The sequence below is a fragment of the Bubalus kerabau genome, chromosome 12, assembly GCF_029407905.1.
Source record: "Bubalus kerabau isolate K-KA32 ecotype Philippines breed swamp buffalo chromosome 12, PCC_UOA_SB_1v2, whole genome shotgun sequence".
NCBI classification, from domain to species: Eukaryota; Metazoa; Chordata; class Mammalia; order Artiodactyla; family Bovidae; genus Bubalus; species Bubalus kerabau.
In genome coordinates this window covers 50436892-50460751 of record NC_073635.1, presented here as the reverse complement: position 1 = coordinate 50460751, position 23860 = coordinate 50436892, and the positions used below count along the sequence as shown (strand labels likewise).

Genomic DNA, 23860 nt, shown 5'->3' with positions numbered 1-23860 from the left:
AAGTGAAAATACTGAAAAGATTATGATGCTCTCTGTGGAAAGGCAGAGCAGACAGGGAAAGGAAAGCCTCAGAAGGGCTGACATTTGAACTAAGCGTTGAACATAAACAGGATTTCTCTAAGTAGAGAAGTGCAGAAATGATGATGTAGGGGTGTGAACTTCCCTTGGAGTCATGGAAATTGATGAGGAATGTGCAGGTAACAGGAAACGATGGTGGATGAGTGGGGTATGGCCAGAGATAACCTTGAAAATGAAGGGTGGAGTAATCTGGGGAAGACTTGAATATACTCTGTCAAAAGGTTTACATTTCACTTTGTAGGTAATGGGAAAACATCAATTGCATTTAAGTGTATAAACTTCTTGAGCAGGTATAATTCATAGAAAGGACACACACTGGTGGTATTGTGGAGGATGGTGGGAGACCACCACGAGCCAGGGATTGAGTCAGTAGGCGTCTGCAATAATCCAAGCAAAAAATGCCAAGAGCAAGGATTAGGGTACTGACCTTGGGACCAACAAGGCATTTTATGGACATCGAAGGTATTTTAGAAGTGGAGTTAATGAGACTTGATGATTGATGGCGTATTCATGGTAGTAAAAAAGATGGCGAATCAATTTTTACTCTGTGGTTTTGGCTTGGAGAATTGAGTGGATAGTATTGTGAAATTGGCTAATCAAGGGAGAGAGTTCTAGGGGAGACAAGGGAGATAAGGTCTGTCTCACTAGAAATACTGTGGCAGAGGCAGGACTCTGACATAGAAGACAGACATTACTAGGTCGTTCATCACCTTGCGTAAATAAATTTAGCTTTTTCTAAAATAAAATTTTTATTGAAGGATAACTTCTCAAATTACCAGGGTTCAGAGTAATGCATCCTCACAAATAACACATCTATATCAACAACCAGGTTATAGTAGAACATGATTAGCATTTGCAAATTGACAGTCTGGCAATAAGACATGCTATCAGCCTTAAAACAAAAAGATGACCTTTTTATAAACAAACAAACAAAAAGCCCCCACTTTGAGTCTGTTTCTTGTCACATGAAAAGACTAGATATTTTTCTTGATTTTTGAGAACTATGTTTAACCTGGCTTGAATAAAACATAGAGTCTGTGATCTACAAGCTGGAGGAGCAACTCAAAGAGGTAAGTAGTGAACAACCAAAGTAGTTGAATCTGAGATAATGACAAGAGGCCCACGTGACTATCATAGGAAAGTACATATCAAGGAGCTGAGGACAGAGAGAACAAATAGGGCTTTCAGATAAATTAAATAGTGCTTTTCAAATTGAAAGTCATTAGCGCAGAAGCTTTGAATTATAGGCATTGATTTTCTGCTTCTTACTTGGGCAATAACTATAGCTAATATTTATTGACCTCTTACTATGTGCTGGGGACAGTTCTATGGTCTTTATAGGTATTAAATAATTTAAACCTTACTATTATTATCATCAGATGAGCTGCCTGCAGCAGAGCTGGCTGTATAATTTGCCCAAAGTCACAGCTAGGAAGTTGTGGAACTGTACTTTGAAGACGGGCACTTGGATGCAGAACGTTCCTAACTAATGCTAAACTCTGGAGTAAGGCATAGTGTAGAAAGCACTAGATTTAGTAGAATTAGTGATGGGCACTGATGGGCTTCCCTGGTGGTTGATATGGTGAAGAATCTGCCTGCAATACGGGAGACCCGGATTCAATCCCTGGGCCAGGAAAATCCCCTGGAGAAGGGAATGGCAACCCACCCCAGTATTCTTGCTTGGAGAATTCCATGGACAGAGGAGCCTGGAAAGCTACAGTCCATGGGGTCGCAAAGAGTCAGACATGACTGAGTGACTAACACACACACATGATGATTCTCCTACACAATTGTTAATTCTTATGGCATAAGTGGCAAAAATTCTGCAGGAATAATTTTAACCAAGAGGCAGTATAATTGTATGTAAACACATGAAGAGTATTTAACTTACATTTATTCATATATTTTATACTCACTTATTGAGTACTTAGGACAAATCAGACAATGTGCTTACTTAGAATTCTTTTAGGAGCCTTAGAAAACCAGACTCTTCAGCATATGATTAAAGTGTGATTAAAGATCTTTGAATAGGATTGATGGCAGCCTGAAACACACAGTGTTGCTTGCTGCCTGGGAGTTGAGCAGCTCTCTGTGGAGGAAACATTTGAATTGAATTATCTTCTCCAGCACTTCCCTGGTGGCTCAGAGGTAAATAATCTGCCTGTCAATGCAGGAAATGTGGGTTTGATCCCTGGGTTGGGAAGATCCCTTGGAGAAGGAAATGGCAACCCACTTCAGTATTCTTAACTTGGAAATTCCCATGGGCAGGGGAGCCTAATGGGCTACACCATCCACGGGATCTCGAGAGTTGGACACAACTTGGCAGCTAAACAGCAATGATCCTCATGAAGGATAAGCAGGCATTTGCCAGGTAGGATGGGGAGACTTTCTTAGTGTATCAAAGACAAGCGTGAAAAAAACCTGACTGGAGAGGCAAAAGAAAGGTCTGGAAAGGCAGGCAAAAAGCCAGGAGAAACCGGTTTTGAAAATCAGGGTAAAACTTGCTTTTAAATTGTTCAGTAGATGCCTGCCAGTAAGAAATTCTAAACAAATTGTAATTAAACAACTGTTTAATTGTAATTAAGACAAAAGTTTCCCAAAGCAAGTCTTCCCCATTAATATTTTGTTCCATTTTTCCCTCTTCCTTTCTTTCTTTTTCTTTTTTCTATCCTCTAGTCTTTTCTATACTTCATTGAAAAATCTTATTTAAGATCCACAAATTGTTTTACTGACCAAGCAAGAGATCACTTCTTGTAGTGAAAAAGGATATTTGAAGTGGCCTATGATACTTGTTTTAGAAAAATCACTCTTGACTTGAGAGTAAGGATTAGAGTAGGATGACCCTTGTCCATATGCTTGAGGTCCAGAGCCAGGTGAAGAATTATTTTAAAAAACATCTAGGTAGAATTAGTGAGTGTGCAGACTGAGAAATTAGAGAGAAGAATTGCCATTAGAGTTATGACAAAAGAAATAGTTTCAGAGGTAGTTGAGATATGGAATTTAAAAGGAAAGGAATACATAAATAGACATGGAAAGTTTATAATCGGCATACTTTAATATTAAAGTTTGTGAACTTAATACATTCCTTTTTGACATCAGAGAACTCCCTCCTGAAAAATATCAAAATAATCCACATCACACACACACCTTTTCTAGCTATGATTCTGATTAAATGATTCCACTCAAGGAATGTTCTTTTCTCCTTTTCTGATCTCATGATAGACTTTTAATTTTTCTTTGAGTACTTAAAAGAATTTCTTATCTAGTAGGTTATATACAGAATCCCATTAGGGAATTATTTGAAAAGAATAAAATATTTGACCCCTATAAAATCCTACATGGAAAGAAATATAAGAAAATAAGTCTCTTGGCCTTAATGTACTCTAAAATTGAAAAAAATGTTCTGATGATTTTGAGAAGTGCATCAGCTCTTTAATGAGGTTGTATTAAAAATATATATTCCTGTTTGGAACCACTTACTGTTGTGATAGCGTGATAAATCACATGGGTTAGTTCCCCCATAAAATCGGCTTGTATGGTACTGCCGGTCCTCACTCACTAGATTAGTGACGGCTCCAAGCCAATAGAACAACTCCTTTGGAGGACAAAATAGAGTCCATTTTTTCAGTTTTGTCTCATTTCCTTATCTCTTATGTCATCCCCTCATCTCTGATTGTCTTTTTTAAAAAATTGAATAACTCTAACAAGCCATCATTTAAGCAGCCTTTGGCAGGAAAGAACTCTGGCAGGAGGCTCCTCTGTCTTGTCACCAAACTTAAACCGGACACCCTCATTCTCTGCACATCTCCAGCCCCAGCATACCTTTCACCTCTTTGGTCACACAAAATTCTGCTTACCTTATTGATTCTTTCCATAAATCAAAGAAGCAGAAATGAAGAATAAGTAATTAACAGAGTTCCAGATCTCTCCCTAGTAATCTTGTGAACAAATTATGTGCACAAGATAGCCTCTAAAAAAGATCACAATCACAAGAAGTCGACAAGCAGACACAGCCTGCACAGAGCCAGGCACGGGGATGACTCTGATGCCCTATCTCAGTGGTTAACTCAGGTTATTTTTCTTTTTCACTTTAAAAACTTTCATAGCTGAGCAGAATCTTCAGACGTGGTTTCTGCGGAACACTGAGTCCACCATCTCCCCAGATTGATGGCATTCTTATTAAAAACGGTTTTCCTTTCTACCAACATTTGTCTCTCTCTCTCTCTCAGGTATTGATTTTGAGTGGTAAGCAGCCAGACCTAATTCAGTAACGATCAAATTCACAGTTTTAACTATTTTAAAGTGTGCAATTAGGCATTTTCAGGACACTCATAGTGTTGTTTACCATCACCACTAATTCCAGAATATTTTCATAATATCCCCAAAGAAACCCCATACCTGCTTAGCAATTATGTCATAGTCATTTCTTCCAGTCTTAACACCCATTGGTCTACTTTGTCTCTAAGGAACATTTCATATACATTGAATCACACAATGTTCATCTTTCATTTAGCGTACATGTACATAGTGTTTTCAATGTTCACCCATGCTGCAGTGCATATCAATACTTCATTTTTTTTATGGCTAAATAATAATCCATTGTATAGATATGCCACATTTTGTTTGTCCCTTCATCCATTGATAGGCACTTAGGTTGCTTCTACTTTTTGACTAATATGAAAAATACTGCTATGAACATTCCTATATAAATGTTTGTGTGGACTGGTTTAATTCTCTTGGGTATATTTCCAGGAGTGTAACTGTTAGGATCAAATGAAAATTCCATATTTAACTCTTTGAGGAACCTCTAACTTCTTTTCCCTCATGGCTCAGACATTAAAGAATCTGCCTGCAATGCAGGAGACCCAGGTTCAATCGGTGGATCAGGAAGATTCTCTGGAGAAGGGAATGGCAACCCATTCCAGTATACTTGCCTGGAGAATTCCATGGACAGAGGAGCCTGGTGGGCTGCAAATCCATAGAATTGCAAGGAATTGGACTGGAATACCAACTCCTGAGTGACTATGCTTTCATGCTAACCTTTTTTCCACAGCTATACCATTTTATATTCTCATCAGCCATGTATGAGGTTTTCCAGTATGCCTATATTTTTTTTAAATGAAAAATAACATCTCTTTGCCTTGTAAAATTTATTTTTGTCAATCATATCTTCACATTTCAGTGTCCTGTACCTTTGTCTCACTTTTCCTCATTTTCTATCTTTTTTTTAATGTTATTATTGTTTTTTAATTAAAAAATTTTTTTATTGAAGGATAATTGCTTTACAGATTTTTGCTGTTTTATGTCAAACTTCAACATGAATCAGCCATAGGTATACATATATCCCCTCCCTTTTGAATCTCCCTCCCATCTCCCTCCCCATCCCACCCATCTAGGTTGATACAGAGCCTCTGTTTGAGTTTCCTGAGCCATACAGCAAATTTCCATTGGCTATCTATTTTACATATGGTAATGTAAGTTTCTCTGTTACTCTCTCCATACATCTCACCTTCTCCTCCCCTCTCCCCATGTCCATAAGTCTGTTCCCTATGTCTGTTTCTCCATTGTTTCCATGTAAATAAATTCTTCAGTACTATTTTTCTAGATTCTGTATATATGCATTAGAATATGACATTTATCTTTATCTTTCTGATTTACTTCACTCTGTATAATAGATTCTAGATTCATCCACCTCATTAGGACTGATTCAAATGTGTTCCTTTTTATGGCTGAGTAATATTCTATTGTGTATGCATACCAAAACTTCTTTATCCATTCATCCGTCAATGGACATCTAGGTTGCTTCCATGTTCTAGCTATTGCAAATAGTGCTGCAATGAACAATACTCCCTGAGATTACTTATGTTAAGAGCAACCATAATCTTTCATTTTACTAGTAGGGAAAAATCATCATGGTCTTTTCTTATATTTTTTAGTACCTATGGGGGAAAATATTGTTTTTAGTTATCTATTACTGGATAACAAGTTAACCCATAACTTAGAGGCTTAAAACTACAAACATTTGTTATCTGTGGCTTCAGTGGGTACGGAATTCATAGGCAACTTAATCCTCAAGCTCAGGGTATTTCTCAAGACTATAATCTAGATGTGGGGCAGAGCTGCCATCTCCACTCAGGCTTCATGGGTCAGGATGCTCCCAAGCTTACTTAGGAGGTTATTAGCAGAATTCAGGTCCTTACCAGTTGTTGGACTGGTTGTTGCTAGATATTCCCTCAGTTCCTCCCTCCATGGGCTTCTCCATACAGCAATTTCCAAGATGGCAGCTGGCTTCATCAAGATGAGTGAAAGGAAGAACAAGCAAGATGGAAGTACAAAATCTTTGAATCTAATTTTGGAAGTCATATCTTATCACTTTTGTCCCTCTGTATTTATTAAAAGGGAGTCACTTGGTTCAGCACACTCTTAAAGGGAGGAAATTCCACAAACGCATGAATCATGGGAGGTAAAGATCCTTGGGCAGCCGTCTCAGAAACTGTCTACAATTTCTTTAGGGAAAGGGACAGATGTGTTGGGATAAACATATTCCCTTATATTTTTACAAATGTCGGTATTTTGACATAAATTTGTGGTGCTTATTTAAGACATCATTAGTATATTTCTTAAAGAAAAAAATATTTTCAAGGCTTTTCAACACTTAAAAATGCAGAAAAACTTGGCAGAAACAGAAAAATCAACTTGGAATGAATTGGGAGACCTGAGTGCTACTTTGAGGCATAACATTAACACAAACTCAGTATGCTTCTGCAAAACCTATAAACTCTTTGTGCTTTACTTTCATTGTCTGTAAAATCAAAAGGTGCTTTCCATCAAGGGTTTTCAAGTTTTTTTTTTTTTTTTTTTCTGCAACTCACAATAAGAAATTCATTTTACTTAGTGACTAGCCTGGTACACACCCAGGGAACCATTTTCTAGACGATTGGAACAAAAGTTTTTAGAAACAATATTTACTCTTACTAAATACAAAGCTCTCTGGTATTTTCCTTTCTATTCCATTTCATTAAAATGCCTTATTCTATTTAATAAAAAATTATGAGTTGAACCAACTAAATTTTTTATTACTTTTTAATGAGTTCCAACCCTCAATTTGAAAGCATTATGGTTTCTATAGCTACTTTTGAAACTGCATGACTCATTTAGGGTTATTTGCTCCGTCTCTGAAGATGATGAAAAGGAGGAAAAGAGAAGGATGTGCATTTCTCTACTCCTTAAGCACCAGTTGCCCACTTCTGAGTTTATTAGCAAGGATCTCTGTGTCTCTACAATCATCAGTGTGTTTGTACATCATTTTGGTAAGGAGATTATGGGCTGCTATTTCAGAAAGCTAATGACTGCATGGGACAAATAGCCCCTGGTTTTGCTTCAGGCTATCAACTCTCAAAAAATTCTTAATCCCCTCCAAATGACCTGTCTTTCCCAGTCAGCCAGGTTCAAGAGGTTATTGATTCTGTCACATATGTGTTTGCTTTATTCTGTGTTGCATTATCATTTATTTGCTCATCACTGTGGATTTACGACAGTTGGTATCATGTGCAATGCTAGCATCATGAGGAATTTCCACTAAAAAGGGAATTTGACCCAGATGAGGAAATTTTATCTTTACTACTATGGAGCATCTATTATGTGTTTGACAATGCAAAGGCATGCATACGTTGCTTCTAAAAATTGTCACCAAAGTATATGTAATGCAAGAGCAGCATGAAATTTGTGGCAGCTGGCTGAAAATCAAATTTCTGTGAAGTTTTCTGTTTAACTTATTCATGTGAATTTTAAACTCTATGATATGTGCTTGTTTTAATATCTTAACACTATTTTCCATTTTTAAAGAAGTACATTATTTTGACTCCCCTTACTCCTCAATCTTAGAATAAAATTTTTGTTCCATGAGACTGTACCATGATTTTTTATGACTCAGAACAAAGTACTCTGAGGAATTTTGAGAATCATGACACATGTTCTTTTCATGTAATCCTTGTAATCACCTTATGAAATAGCTTTTATTGTCCTGATTTAGCAGATGAAGAATAAGAAGCTTTAGAAATTTATATAATTGGTCACTTACAGCATTAGAACTTAAAACCGGGTAGTCTTCACAGCCATTGTTTGCCTTATGGTATAATAATGCCTTTAGATCTTTATGGAATAAAGAAGAATCCAGATAATTCTAAAGTATCTGGTACAGATATTTCAAAGGTTTTGTCCATTTTCAGTATAAGTATTTTGTATCCTGGAAGAGAAGACGTGAAAAGTGTAGAAATTAAGATACATGTTCCTTTAAGAAGGAACATCTGAAGGTGCATCTGATGATCACGCTTTATAAAGTAAGGTTCAGTAACGTTCTAGAAGACCACTATAGATGAACTATCCGGGTTCATAGTATATTCATCATGCTGTAAAAATGGGACTGAATGATGGTTTGTTGAGATTCATTGGATTCCAATGATATTACAGCCAGGAACTCTGGATGTCCACATTCCTCTTTGCCAGTTTAGTCCACTCAAGAAGAATTTTCTGACTCCCTTCTCATCTACAAGTTTCTAGAACCAGAAGGCATAGGGATACTTACAAGAAGGGTAAGAGAGACTGAGAGAGAAAGAGAGATCATTCCAAAAGAAACTTACTTTACCTACTCTTTTAGCAGCTTGCAGCCCTCTTCATTGTTTTAAGGGATTATAAATTCACTGGCTGTATGAAGAAACAAAGCTGGACGATAAAGTGAAAGCAGGAAAAAAAAAGTATTATTATCAGTCATAACTTCCTTCCATCCAAATAAATATTTCCGTATTTGTCATAGCAGTTATAAAAAAACTTTATTTCAATATAAAGGTTCCCTTTCATACCCCTTTCTAAACAAGTCAGATATGCAGATGATACCACCCTTAAGACAGAAAGCAAAGAGGAACTAAAGAGCCTCTTTAGTGAAAGTGAAAGAGGAGAGTTAAAAAGCTGGCTTAAAACTCAACATTCAGAAAACTAAGATCATGGCGTCCGGTCCCATCACTTCATGGCAAAAGATGGGGAAACAATGGAAACAATGACAGACTTAATTTTCTTGTGCTCCAAAGTCACTGCAGATGGTAACTGCAGCTGTGAAATTAAAATACTCTTGCTCCTTGGAAGAAAAGCTATGACCAACCTAGACAGTATATTAAAAAGCAGAGACATTACTTTGCCAACAAAGGTACATCTAATCAAAACTATGGTTTTTCCAGCAGTCATGTATGGATGTGAAAGTTAGACTATTAAGAAAGGTGAGCACCAAAGAATTGATGCTTTTGAACTGTGGTGTTGGAGAAGACTCTTGAGAGTCCCTTGGACTGCAAGGAGATCCATCCAGTCCATCCTAAAGGAGATCAGTCCTGAATATTCATTGGAAGGACTGATGCTGAAACGCCAATACTTTGGCCCCCTGATATGAAGAACTGACTCAGAAAAGACCCTGATGCTGAGAAAGATTGAAGGCAGAAGGAGAAGGAGACAACAGAGGATGAGATAGTTGGATGGCATCACGGACTTGATGGACCTGAGTTTGAGCAAGTTCCGGGAATTGGTGATGGACAGGGAGGCCTGGTGTGCTGCAGTTCATGGGGTTGCAAAGAGTCAAACATGATTGAGCATCTGAACTGATTCATACCCTTTCTAAACAAGTCCTCCAAAAGAGGAGGGCAACAATATTTCATCTCATCCTTTCTTCCTCTATGGTCTTCATAGTTTGACATTTGTCTTCCGATAGCAAGATAGCTGCTGTAGCCAGATGGTAGTTTTAGTCCTAGTTTTTAAAAGAATCTCGATACTGTTCTCCATAGTGGTTGTTTCAAATTACATTACCACCAACAGTGCAAGAAGTTTCCCTTTTATCCACATCCTTTCCGGGATTCATTGTTTTTAGATTTTTTGATGATGGTCATTCTGACTGGTGGGAAGAGGTAGCTCATCGTAGTTTTGATTTGCATTTCTCTAATAACAAGCGATGCTGAGCATCTTTTCCTGTGTTTATTGGCCACCTGAATGTCTTCTTTGGAAAAGTGTCTGTTTAGTCTTCTGCCCAATTTTTGATTAGGCTGTTTGCTTTTTTGATATTGAGCTACATGAGCTGCTCATATTTTGGAGGTTACTTCTTAGTCAGTGTTTTATTTGCAATTATTTTCTCCCATTCTGAGGGTTGTATTTTCATCTTGTTTATAGTTTTCTTAGCTGTGCAAAAGCTTTTAAGTTTAATTAGATTTCATTTGTTTACTTTTGTTTTTATTTCCATTACTCTAGGAGGTGGGTCAAAGAGGAGTTTGCTATGATTTATGTCAAAGAGTTTTCTGCCTATGTCTTCCTCTAAGAGTTTTATAGCTTCTGACCTTACATTTAAGTTATTAATCCACTTTGAGTTTATTTTTGTGTGTGGTATTAGAAAGTATTCTAATTTCTTTCTTTAACATGACCCAGCAATCCCACTGTTGGGCATACCCTGAAGTGAAGTGAAGTGAAAGTTGCTCAGTCATGTCTGACTCTTTGCAACTCCATGGACTATACTGTCCATGGAATTCTCCAGGTCAGAATACTAGAGTGGGTAGCCTTTTCCTTCTCCAGGGGATCTTCCCAACCCAGGGATTAAACCCAGGTCTCCCACATTTCAGGTGGATTCTTTACCAGCTGAGCCAAGGGAAGCCCCATATACCCTGAGAAGACCAACAATTCAAAAAGACACATGTATCCTAATGTTCTCTGCAGCACTGTTTACAATAGCCAGGACATGGAAGCAACCTAGATGTCCATCAATAGATGAATGGATGAAGAAGTAGTGGTACATATAATACAATTGAATATTACCCAGCCATAAAAAGGGATGAATTTGAGTCAATTGTAGTGTGGTGGATGAACCTAGAGCCTGTTATACAGAGTGAAGTAAGTTATACAATGAAAAAAAATGTAGCATATTAAAGCATATACACAGAATCTAGAAAAACAGTACTGATGAACATATTTGTAGGGAAGGAATGGAGACACAGATGCAGAGGAGAGACTTGGGGACACAGGGGGAAGAGGAGGGTGGGAAGAACTGAGAAAGTAGCCTTGACATACATACACCTCTGTGTGTCAGATAACCCAGCCTCGTGCTCTGTGACAACCTAGAGAGGTGGGATAGGGAGTGGGGTGGGACGGAGGCTCAAGGGCTCGTATGTATATATGTACATATGTATGTATATATGTACATAATGTATGTATATACAGTTACGTCTGATTCATGATGCTGTTCAACAGAAACCAATACAATGTTGTAAAGCACTATCCTCCAATTAAAAAATAAAGATATTTAGGTGAACTGGAAAAAAAAAGACAGCTGCTATAAAGTTGTGCATCAGTTGAAACAGACTCAGCTGCTGTGTTCCTTTTTCATCTTTCTGTTGCCTAGAATGAGGACATAATGCCTGGCGATTTAGCAGCCATTATGCTCTCATGAGCACAAAATGATACAGAGGACAGCAGGACAGGAAAAAACAAAGAGCCTGCTCCTTGATGGCATCATGAAGCCACTGTACCAGCTCTGATGCTAAGCCAAGATTTCTTGGTGCATAGGATGAGCCATTATTGGTCATATTTTCTGTCACTTACAGAAGAACAGAGTCCTTAACTGATACAACATCAGTCTTCTAAGTATCTTCCAAATGATATTATCAAGACATAGAAAATCTTGTATCCTTTCTCATTTACATCTGTTTTGAGGAGATATTATAACAATAGATATAGAGGTAATGCTGTGATTACTTAGATAGCTATCATATATCAAGCATAACTGTTAATACCTTGTTTTTTGAGTTATAAGCCACCACTATGTGCTCTTCTATCTAGAGATGATATACACTGAATGTTTATGTCCCTTCAAAAGTCATATATTAATGCCTAATCCCCAATGTTCTGGTATTTGAGGTGGGAACTTTGAGAAGTAATTAGATCATGAGGGGTGGAATCCTTGAGAATGGGATGTGTGTCTATATAGGAAGAGACACAGAGAAGGTATCTCTCTTAGCCATGTAAAGCTGTAGGGAGAAGCTAGCTGTCTATAAGCCAGGAAGCAGGCTGTGACCAGAGATGAGATCTGTTGACACCTTGATCTTAGACTTCTTAGCTTCCAAAACTGTGAGAGAAAAAAAACAAAAACAAAACAAAAAAAAAATGCTTGTTGTTTAAGCCACCAGTCTATGGTATTTTTGTTAGAGTGTCCTGAACTGACTAAGACAAGAGACAACCATTATCCTATTTCAAAATAAGTATTCCCTTGTTCTATAGCTTTTGACCCTATGTATGTATCTTTAAAATACATATAGTTTCAGTTCAGTCGCTCGGTCATATCCGACACTTTGTGATCCCATGGACTGCAGCACACCAGGCCTCACTGTCCATCACCAACTCCTGGAGCTTACTCAAACTCATGTGCATTGAGTAGGTGATGCCATCCAGCCATCTCAACCTCTGTTGTCCCCTTCTCCTGCCTTCGATCTTTCCCAGCATCAGGGTCTTTTCCAATGAGCCAGTTCGTATCAGGTGGCCAAAATATTGGAGTTTCAGCTTCAGTATCAGTCCTTCCAATTCAAGACTGATTCTGTCAATATGAACTGGTTGGATCTCCTTGCAGTCCAAGGAACTTTCAAGAGTCTTCTCCAACACAACATTTCAAAGGCATCAATTCTTTGGCACTCAGTTTTCTCAACTCTCACATCCATACACAAATACTGGAAAAGCCATAGCTTTGACTAGATGGACCTTTGTTGGCAAGGAAATGTCTCTGCTTTTTAATATGCTGTCTAGATTGGTCATAGCTTTTCTTCCAATGAGCAAGCATCTTTGAATTTTCATGGCTGCAGTAACTATCTGCAGAGATTTTAGAGCCCCCCAAAATAAAGTCTATTGCTGTTTCCATTGTTTCCCCATCTCTTTGCCATGAAGTGATGGGACCAGATGCCATGATCTTAGTTTTTTGAATGTTGAATTTTAAGCCAACTTTTTCACTTGCCTCTTTTCATTTTCATCAAGAGGCTCTTTAGTTCTTTGCTTTCTGCCATAAGGGTGGTGTCATCTGCATATCTGAGGTTATTGATATTTCTCCCTGCAATCTTGATTCCAGCTTGTGCTTCATCCAGCCTGCCATATTGCATGATGTACTCTGCATATAAGTTAAATAAGTAGGATGACAATATACAGCCTTGATGGACTCCTTTCCCGGTTTGGAACCAGTCTATTGTTCCACGTTCAGTTCTAACTGTTGCTTCTTGACCTGCCTACAGATTTCTCAGGAGGCAGATCAGTGGTCTGGTATTCCCATCTCTTTAAGAATTTTCCATAGTTATGATCCACACAGTCAACGGCTTTGGCATAGTCAATAAAGCAGAAGTAAATGTTTTCCTGGAACATTCGTGCATTTTCAATGATCCAACAGATGTTGGCAGTTTGATCTCTGGTTCCTCTGCCTTTTCTAAATCCAGCTTGAATGTCTGGGAGTTCACCAGTCATGTACTGTTGAAGCCTGGCTTTGAGAAGTTTGAGCATTACTTTGCTAGTGTGTGAGATGAGAACAATTGTGTGGTAGTTTGAACATTCTCTGGCATTGGAATGAAAACTGACCTTTTCCAGTCCTGTGGCCACTGCTGAGTTTTCCAAATTTGCTGGCATATTGAGTGCAGCACTTTCACATCATCATCTTTTAGAATTTGAAATAGCTCAACTGGAATTCCATCACCTCCACTAGCTTTGTTCATAGTGATACTTCCTAAGGCCCACTTGACTTCACATTCTAGGATGTCTGGCTCTAGGTGAGTGATCACATCATCTTGCTTATCTGGGTCATGAAGATCTTTTCTGTATAGTTCTTCTGTGTATTCTTGCCACGTCTTCTTAATATCTTCTGCTTCTGTTAGGTCCATACCATTTCTGTCCTTTATTGTGCCCATCTTTGCGTAAAATGTTCCCTTGGTATTTCTAATTTTCTTGAAGAGATCTCTAGTCTTTTCCATTCTATTGTTTTCTTCTTTTTCTTTTCATTGATTACTGAGGAAGACTTTCTTATCTCTCTTTACTATGCTTTGGAACTCCGGATTCAAATCGGTTTATCTTTCCTGTTCTCCTTTGACTTTAGCTTCTCTTATTTTCTCAGCTATTTGTAAGGCTTCCTCAGACAACCATTTTGCTTTTCTTTGCATTTTTTTTTTTTTTTTTTGCATTTACTTTTCTTAGGAATAATCTTGATCACTGCCTGCTATACAAATGTCACGAACCTCCATCCATAGTCCTTCAGGCACTCTGTCTGTCAGATCTAATCCCTTGAATCTTTTTGTCACTTCCATTGTATAACCATAAGACATTTGATTTAGGTCATACGTGAATGGTCTAGTGGTTTTCCCTACTTTCTTCAATTTAAGTCTGAATTTTGCAATAAGGAATTCATGATCTGAGCCACAGTCAGCTCCCAGTCTTGTTTTTCCTGACTGTAAAGAGCTTTTCCATCTTTGGATTCAAAGAACATAATCAATCTGATTTCAGTGTTGATCATCTTGTGATGTCCATGTGTAGAGTCTTCTCTTGTGTTGTTGGAAGAGGGTGTTTGATATGACCAGTGAGTTCTCTTCGCAAAACTATGTTAACCTTTGCCCTGCTTCATTTTGTACTTCAAGGCCAAATTTGCCTGTTACTCAAGGTATCTCTTGACTTTCTACCTTTGCATTCCAGTCCCCTATGATGAAGAGGACATCTTTTGGGGTGTTAGTTCCAGAAGGTCTTGTAGGTCTTTATCGAACCATTCAACTTTAGCTTCTTCAGCATTACTGGTTGGAGCATAGACTTGTATTACTGTGATATTGAATGGTTTGTCTTGGAAATGAACAGAAATCATTCTGTCAATTTTGAGATTGCACCCAAGTACTGCATTTTGGACTCCTTTGTTGACTATGATGGCTACTCCATTTTTTCTAAGGGATTCTTGTCCACAGTAATAGATACAGTGGTCATCTGAGTTAAATTCCCCTATTCCAGTCCATTTTAGTTCACTGATTCCTAAAATGTTGATGTTCACTCTTGCCATCTTCTGTTTGACTACTTCCAATTTATTCATGGACCTAACATTCCAGTTTCCTATGCAATATTGTTCCTTACAGCTTAGGACTTTACTTCTATCACCAGTAACATCCACAACTGGACATTGTTTTTGCTTTGGCTCCATCTCTTCATTCTTTCTGGAGTTATTTCTACACTCTTCTCCAGTAGCATATTGGGCACCTACTGACCTGGGGAGTTCATCTTTCAGTGTCATATCTTTTTGCTTTTTCATACTGTCCATGGGCTTCTCAAGGCAAGAATACTGAAGTGATTTGCCACTGCCTTCTCCACTGGACCACATTTTGTCAGAACTCTCCACCATGACCTGTCTGTCTTGGGTGTCCCTACACGGCATTGTTCATGGTTTCTTTGAGTTAGACAAGGCTGTGGTCCATGTGATCAGTTTGGTTAGTTTTCTGTGATTACGGTTTTCATTCTGTCTGCCCTCTGAGGGATAAGTATAAACAGCTTATGGAATCTTCCTGATGGGAGAGACTGAGTTGGGGGAAACTGGGTCTTGTTCTAATGGGTGGGTTATGCTCAGTAATCTTTAATCCAATTTTCTGTTGATTGGCAGGGCTGTGTTCCCTCTCTGTTTGACCTGAGACAAAAACTATGGTGGAGGTAATGGAGATAATGGCTACCTCCTTCAAAAGGTCCTGTGCATGCACAGCCACACTCAGTGCCCCCCCAACTTAGGAGCAGGCCACCACCAACCCATCCCTTCCCCGGATACTCCTGGGCACTCAAAGGTAAGTCTGTGTCAGTCTCTTGTAGGGTCATTGCTCCTTTCTCCAGGGTCCTAGTGCACACAAGGTTTTGTTTGTGCCCTCAAGAATTGGTTTCCCCAGCCATGGGTAAATTCTGGCAGCTCTGTGGTGGGGTTAATGGTGACCTCCTCCAAAAGGGCTTATGCCACACCCAGCTCTGCTGCACCCAGAGCCCCTGTCCCTGTGGCAGGCCAATGCTGAACTGTACCTCTGCAGGAGACATTCAAGCACTCTAAGGCAGGTCTGACTCAGGCTCTGTGGGGTCTCCTGGTGTGCACAAGGTTTTGTTTGAGCCCTTGAGCATTCTGGTGGGTCTGGGGTTTGATTCTAAATGCAGTTTTGCCCCTCCTACCTTCTTGCTGGGGCTTCTCTTTTGCCCTTGGATGTGGGGTATCTTTTTCTGGTGGGATCCAACATTCTCCTGTAGATAGTTGTTCAGCAGCAAGTTTCAATTTTGGAGTTCTCGTAGGAGAAGATGAGCACATGTCTTTCTTCCACCATCTTGTATTGGTCTATATCTGTACAATTTCTAATTCTGTTTCTGTAGATGGGGTCTGCATGACTCATTCTTTCTGGGGTCTGTGCTCTTTGCTGAGAGATCCAGACTTAAATTAAAAGCATATATACATACATATCAGGGCTTCCCTGGTAGTTCAGAGGGTAAGGAATCTTCTTGCAATGTAGGAGACCCTGGTTCAATCCCTGGGTCAGGAAGATCCCCTGGAGAAGGGAACAGCTACCCACTCCAGTATTCTTGGACTTTCCTGGTCGCTCAGACAGCAAAGAATCCACCTGCTTTTTAGGAACCCTGGATTCAGTTCCTGGATTGGGAAGGGTCCCTGGAGAAGGGAATAGCTACCTACTTCAGTATTCTTGCCTGGAGAATTCCATGAACAGAGGAGCCTGGCAGGTTACAGTCCATGGGTCACAAAGAGTCAGACACAATTGATCAACTAACACTTTCACATATATATGGAATGAGATTTTAATACTTTGAAAATGATGTGATTGATCTTAATGATGGTTAACTGTGACTTTAAAATGTATTTATAGCTGTTGGCAAAACAAATGGAAAACAAATAATCTCCCCATTCCCAAGTTAAATGATTGCTTTGTGTACCTGGTAGGATGCCCACATGAAGCACAGAGTATTTACCAGGAAGTCACAGATAAATAACTAAGACAAGGCGAAAGATATGAATTCCATTATCTGTTTTGGGATAGTAAAGAAATTTACTTCCCATTTTTTTTCTGTAATAAAGCTGCTCTATGGCAATTGTGGAGAGTTCTTGAATTGTAAGATAAATGACTGTGGTTTTTATAAAGTGTTGGTATTTAAACAGAAGTATGAACTATCTGAGGCTTGAGAAAATAAAGGTCTTGTTTTCTCTGGGGATCACTGTCTCATCTGGGGAAATGATCTGTTTCTGAAATGTGCTCTCCTTTTCTGATGCTCTGCTGTACCGCGAGAACAGTGAGGTCCTAGGAACCCTGACAACAGCAAAAGCAATTTGCATCAAACAGACATGACACAATTAGAGGGGACAATATTTTGACTGGGAAAATATCTCCTTACCTTGTGACCTAATCCACATAACAAATACATTGATTTAGATGTGCTTACTTATGAAATAGAACTTTTCTTTAAATGTTCTCTTACTGAATTTAAGTGCTTTTCATACCTCTATAGTGTGGGCTAATGGATTACATATTGAAAATTACCTAACTTATCAGGTAAATTTTAATACCAAACTCTCAATAAATATATGCATGCATATTCATAATTTGTTACTTACACTATTGAACTAATATTATTAAAAGTAGAAAATATAATGACATAGAAATTTCAAAAGAATGAGAAGAACTGAAATAAATATTAATTACATTTTTTTATCTTTAATACTGTTAAAATACTATTGTGCTAATCCCAAAAATTAGTTAAAACTGGAAAATTTATAACTAATTAGGCTTTAAGCAAATCTCTGTTTGGCACTTCATGATACAGTTACTATACCTGTAGCTGATTTATGTTGATTATGGTAAAAACCATTACAACAATTGTAAAGTAATTATCCTCCAATTAAAATAAATTAATTAATTAAAAAAAGACCTGGTTCTAGATGATGCTTGCTTTGATACTAGATTTTAAGGCCATTACAGCTGAAAAACTTAATTCAGAAATATACATACATGGAAATGGGTCTGCTTATCAAATAGTAAAATGTTTTTCTATCTCATCCCCAATTTTCCAAAGCATTTGTTGAAAATAAGGTGGCTAAATGTGAATTTCTCCTAATATTAAGCACAATAGGTGCTATATTTTAATGATATTAACTAGTAAATTCATACTCTATTGAAACTCTTTACTTGGAAGTTCTAAAAACAAATTAGGAAGACCTATTTTAGTTGTCCAAATATAAAAGATTTTTTATATTTTTAAAAAATTTTATTTATTTTTAATTGGCTTATTTATATCAGTTTCAATGGCAAAAATCCCATAAAGTTGGAAATATTTTTAAACATCGATTTAAATTGGAAATTGGAAATTTAATATGAAAAATTCTTTTTCCATAGTGTGAATTTTCTCAAAAAACAAATATTTGTGACTTGTTAAAAGTGTCATCCTCATTTTAAACCCCAAAGTATAGTTTAGGTATGTACATTTTTTCATAAATATTTTCAGGGTAAACATTACTTATAATTATTATTGAACAGATTTAAGGATCAGCAAAGTTGACACTTGTGTCTTTTGTAGAAGAAAATTACTCAACTCATGCTTTAAATGATAACTTTTTTAAGTACTTTGCTGTAAGAGAACCAGTGAATCTCTGGATGCTCCAAAGACTTTTATGTATTCACTCCCCATGCCATTAATTATCATAAGTATTTCTCCATATTTTAGAAACTATCCTTTGTTGATACAAAACTGGGGTCAGAACCTAAAGCAAGGGCTCCACCGTTGCCCAGTTTCAAGTTTAGTCATATTTTATTATAGGTTGATTAGGGTTATGGAGAAGGCAATGGCAACCCACTCCAGTACTCTTGGCTGGAAAATCCCATGGATGGAGGAGCCTGGTAGGCTGCAGTCCATGGGGTCGCTAAGAGTTGGACACGCCTGAGCGACTTCACTTTCACTTTTCACTTGCATGCATTGGAGAAGGAAATGGCAACCCACTCCAGTGTTCTTGCCTGGAGAATCCCAGGGACGGCAGAGCCTGGTGGGCTGCCGTCTATGGGGTCGCACAGAGTCAGACACGACTGAATCGACTTAGCAGCAGCAGCAGCAGCAGGGTTATGCAACAGGGGAACTAACTGACATCTTGTAGCAGTTTGTTCATTTTATTTGCTTCAATCCTTTGCTGTAATAACTTGCCTGTAAATGATGCAATGAATGAATTTCACAAGTGGGGCTATCTCTGAGTTCTTAATGCAGATTCCCTTTTCTATTCCTGTCACAGGCAACTATTTTCAGTAGCTCACAAAAAGTAGTTCTTTGTACTTTTCATCACTGAAACAGCACATAGCAAATACCATAAGCTGAGACAAACCATAATCCACAGTTTCAACCAAAAGAACAAGACCCCCACACGGATGATTTGTTTTCTCCAGTCTTTGGCAGTATTTTCTCTCAGCAGTGTTTGCTTTTAAAAATATGGCTTTAGATTGTGCCTCTGTTGTTTTCGGTGCATCGTTGCAGTCCATTTTTTACTACTGTAAGAAGGAAAGTTTCCTCATTGGTTTATGACACTTGCTTTTCATAATAAAAGCCTCAGTGAGTGAGTGAAAGTCACTCAGTCTTGTCTGACTCTTTGCGACCCTATGGACTGTAGCCCACCAGGCTCTCTGTCCATGGGATTTTCCAGGCAAGAATACTGGAGTGGATTGCCATTCCCTTCTCCAATGAAAACCTCAAGAGACTCCTAAATACTTACCATAAGTTTTAATAGAGAAATTTGATAAAATGCAATACTTCATATGACATGACTTAGAACATGATGATTTTGAGGGATGCTTATATTTTGGTTGTTTATTTTCTTGTATGTTGCTAATGTGATGGCTTTATATGGTCACTAATATCTTAAGGTGCAGAATGTACTTAAATTGAGATTAATTTATTATCATACACACACATGCACACACACATATTGCAAATACTCGTCTTGATTATTTTGAATTATCAGATATTGCTTCTAAGTAATAATGAAGATCTTGTATAAAAAGTCTGAGATGTCAGCACTACCATTTAAATATTGGCTTGAGCTTGGATGAGTAGTATTAGCTGCAATCTGTAGTTTCTTTGCAAGAATCTTTTAAATATATCTGTCTATATTGTATAAGTTATCTTCCTTTAGCTTTGTTAAAACTAAATAATGTAATTATGAATCCACTTACTGAGTCCAAGCAAACTGAACCCTGCAATTAGCTAAAATACAATCAAAGAGAAGAGACGATGAAAATATTACTGTTAACCCTCCTGGTCTAAAAAATCTCTTCCTTTGCTTTGTTCTCTCCTTAATGATTATATGTCTTTAGTACCTGATTCACTATCAGTAGGAAAATGCGACTTACTCATTTACTTTGCCAGTAAATTATTTTTGGAGTCTTGAATTTGTAATACTACTCTTCTAGTAAGTTTTTAACTTAGCATTTCCTTCTAAAGCATTTAAAGACACAGCCCTTCTAATCATAGAATTTTATGGTTGATTATACATCTATTCTCTATGTTTAAAGATATTCTTTCTGACTGTATAGTTAATACCTATCATTATATAAAAATGTGAGGACTAAAGTGTAAAGAAGGAAACTTAAAATGCCCATAAATCTAACCACATGGAGAGAATTTCTATGGTGATTTCTGTGAATAAACTCCCATCTATGAAGCTATGCACATACATACGTGTCAACAGATATTCAAATAGATACATTTGTTATCTCTACATTTTTAAACATGTTAAAATGGGAATCATGCTTTACTTACTGTTTTGTAGCTGTTTCTTAAAACATTGTATACATCTAGTTCTAAAAATTTCACTAAGTTATTCTTTTCCATGTAAATTATTCCTCTCCCTATAAATCCCTATAACCTCCCTGTAAGTTTTTAAACAACTTTCTGTCTTGCTATTTTGTATAAGTGCAATTTAAGTCACCAGACTCCTCAAGAATCTATCTTCCTTTTGTTTAGGCCATCATTTAAAGTCACCAGACTTTAAGTCACCAAACTCAAGTCACCAGACTCCTCAAGAATCTATCTTCCTTTTGTGGTTAGGCCATCATTTAAAGAAAGGCACGCACAGGGCATATCATGAAAAATTAACTATAGATTCTTTTTTTTTAGGTCAAAATACAAGAGAAACATTTTATTGATATTTGTAAATTCTTAGGATATGGAGATATCTATCCATGATTATGAAAGTTCTTATAACTCAGTAAAATATTTTTAAAAAGGATACCTTGAAGGCAATTTGGGCTGATGTTTTAGGACGCTGAAGCTGTGGTTCAGCATACTCGCTCAGCAAACCCAGAAAAGTTTTAGATATTTTCTAAAGCCATTGTACAGAAAAGTCCTAGAATGACATAAGACCAAGCTTTACATGCCTGCGTAAATGTCAAGAACAAGCAGCAATCTGAAGGGAAGGTATTTGCTAACTTGTATAATGACAGGAAATAAACAAATTGTAGTACTGCAGGCTCAGTTATATTGATTGATAGATTCGTGGCAGGCTGTCGCAAAGATCTGAATTTTATATCGAATAACTTACCTCCATTTTACATGTAAACTATATCTTTATTTCCAAATCCAACTCATTTTGTGAAAGGAGTAGAGGCAAATGTTAAGATGAAGAACAAGATTTTTTTGGAAACTGAGTCTGTGAGGGTAGAATTAGGAAAGAGCAGTTGAAGAATCTTCGTTCTGGACTAAGGAATTGATTATTTTAAATAATTACTTACCATATAAAAGTATTTTTTTCTCTATATGCAAAATGGAAAGTCTAGTGTTTTCCAGTTGCAAACATAAACAAGCACTGGAAATTTAAGTAATGACTTTAAACTGTCATGTAAATACAATTCCATTTGGGAGTTCCCTGGTGGCTCACTGGTAAAAAAAAAAACCTGCCTGCCAGGGTAGGAGAAGGAAATTCGATCCATGGGTCAGGGAGATGCCCTGGAGAAAGAAATGGCAACCCACTTTAGTATTTTCTTGCCTTGGAAATCCCATGGACAGAGGAAGGAGCCTGGATAGGCTGCAGTCCACAGGGTCACAAAAGAGCTGGACATGACTTAGCGATTAAATAACAACTCAGGGCCATTTGATTGCTAACAATATGCTTTTTGTTTTAAATACGTAAATGTTGATGGAATGGCATGAAAAAGCTATTTTATTTTCCAGAATGGTGAATGAGAGCAGAAATAAGAAGAATAACATGTCTTGCTTAGCTTGTTGGGGAATTTGAATTAGTCTTGTGTGTGTGTGTGTGTTAGTTGCTCAGTCGTATCTGACTCTTTGTGACCCCATGGACTGTAGCCTGCCAGGCTCCTCTGTCCTTGGAATTCTCTAGGCAAGAATACTGGAGTGAGTTGCCATTCTCTTCTCCAGGGGATATTCCCACCCAAGAATTGAACCCAGGTCTTCTGCGTTGCAGGTGGATTCTTTTTACCATCTAAGCCACCAGGGAAGCCTCAGCTCAATTCGGTTGCTCAGTCGTGTCCGACTCTTTGTGACCCCATGAATCACAGCACGCCAGGCCTCCCTGTCCATCACCAACTCCCGGAGTTCACTCAGACTCACATCCATCGAGTCAGTAATGCCATCCAGCCATCTCATCCGCTGTCGTCCCCTTCTTCTCCTGCCCCCAATCCCTCCCAGCATCACAGTCTTTTCCAATGAGTCAACTCTTCGCATGAGGTGGCCAAAGTACTGGAGTTTCAGCTTTAGCATCATTCCTTCCAAAGAAATCCCAGGGCCGATCTCCTGTAGAATGGACTGGTTGGATCTCCTTGCAGTCCAAGGGACTCTCAAGAGTCTTCTCCCAACACCACAGTTCACTTCGGCGCTCAGTCTTCTTCACAGTCCAACTCTCACATCCATACATGACCACAGGAAAAACCATAGCCTTGACTAGATGGACCTTTGTTGGCAAAGTAATGTCTTTGCTTTTCAGTTTGTATAAATTTATATGGTATGAATCAGCATGCCAAGAAACACATAGCAATTTGGGGAAACCCAATTCTTCCCAATTTTGGTGACCTTTCCTGCTGTCATAAACTGGTCGTTTATAACCCTCTGTCCTTGAATAATTAGCTAACAATGAGGCACTGATTGCAAAATATCATAAAACTGTTACTTGCAATATTTATATCCAACGTCAAGCTCCTTACTCTCATAACACATACTAAAACAGTCAATGACCATTTATAGCAATAACTGCTTTTGCATTGCCAGGAAACCGGGAAAATGAAGTTGTCTGAACCAGATTATGATGTGGAATTTGATGAGATGTTGGAGAAGGGAGAAATGTTATCTTCTAAATCCTCCCAGAGGGAAATTTTAAGTAAAACATAGCTCTTCTGCTTCCTCTTTCATCTTTTTTTTTTTTCTCTTTAGATTTACCCCTTCCTTTAAAAATTTTTTTTTAATTTGGGAAATTTGACATGTTACAATTTATAAGTAAGTTGTACAGCATGCTATTTTGATACATTTATTTTTTGTTATTTTATATTTTAATTTTTTTATTAATTTTTATTGGAGTATGGTTGCTTTACAATGTTGTGTTAGTTTCTGCTGTACAATAAACTGAATCAGTATATGTATATGTATATCCCCTCTTTTTTGGATTTCCTTCCCATTTAGGTCACCACAGAGGATTGAGTAGAGTTCCCTGTGCTATTTAGTAGGTTCTCATTAGTTATCTATTTTA

General features: G+C 37.8%; 1 long non-coding RNA gene across 1 annotated transcript in view; it reads left to right on the top strand.

The window, feature by feature from the left end:
- The window catches only part of LOC129624140 (uncharacterized), a 43310-nt gene extending 20591 nt beyond the window's left edge, over positions 1-22719 (top strand). The window contains exons 2-3 of the long non-coding RNA XR_008700774.1: positions 15752-15926; positions 22586-22719. This is a non-coding gene — a long non-coding RNA (uncharacterized LOC129624140). The remainder of the gene's footprint in view (positions 1-15751; positions 15927-22585) is intronic.
- Positions 22720-23860: the final 1141 nt, after the last annotated feature.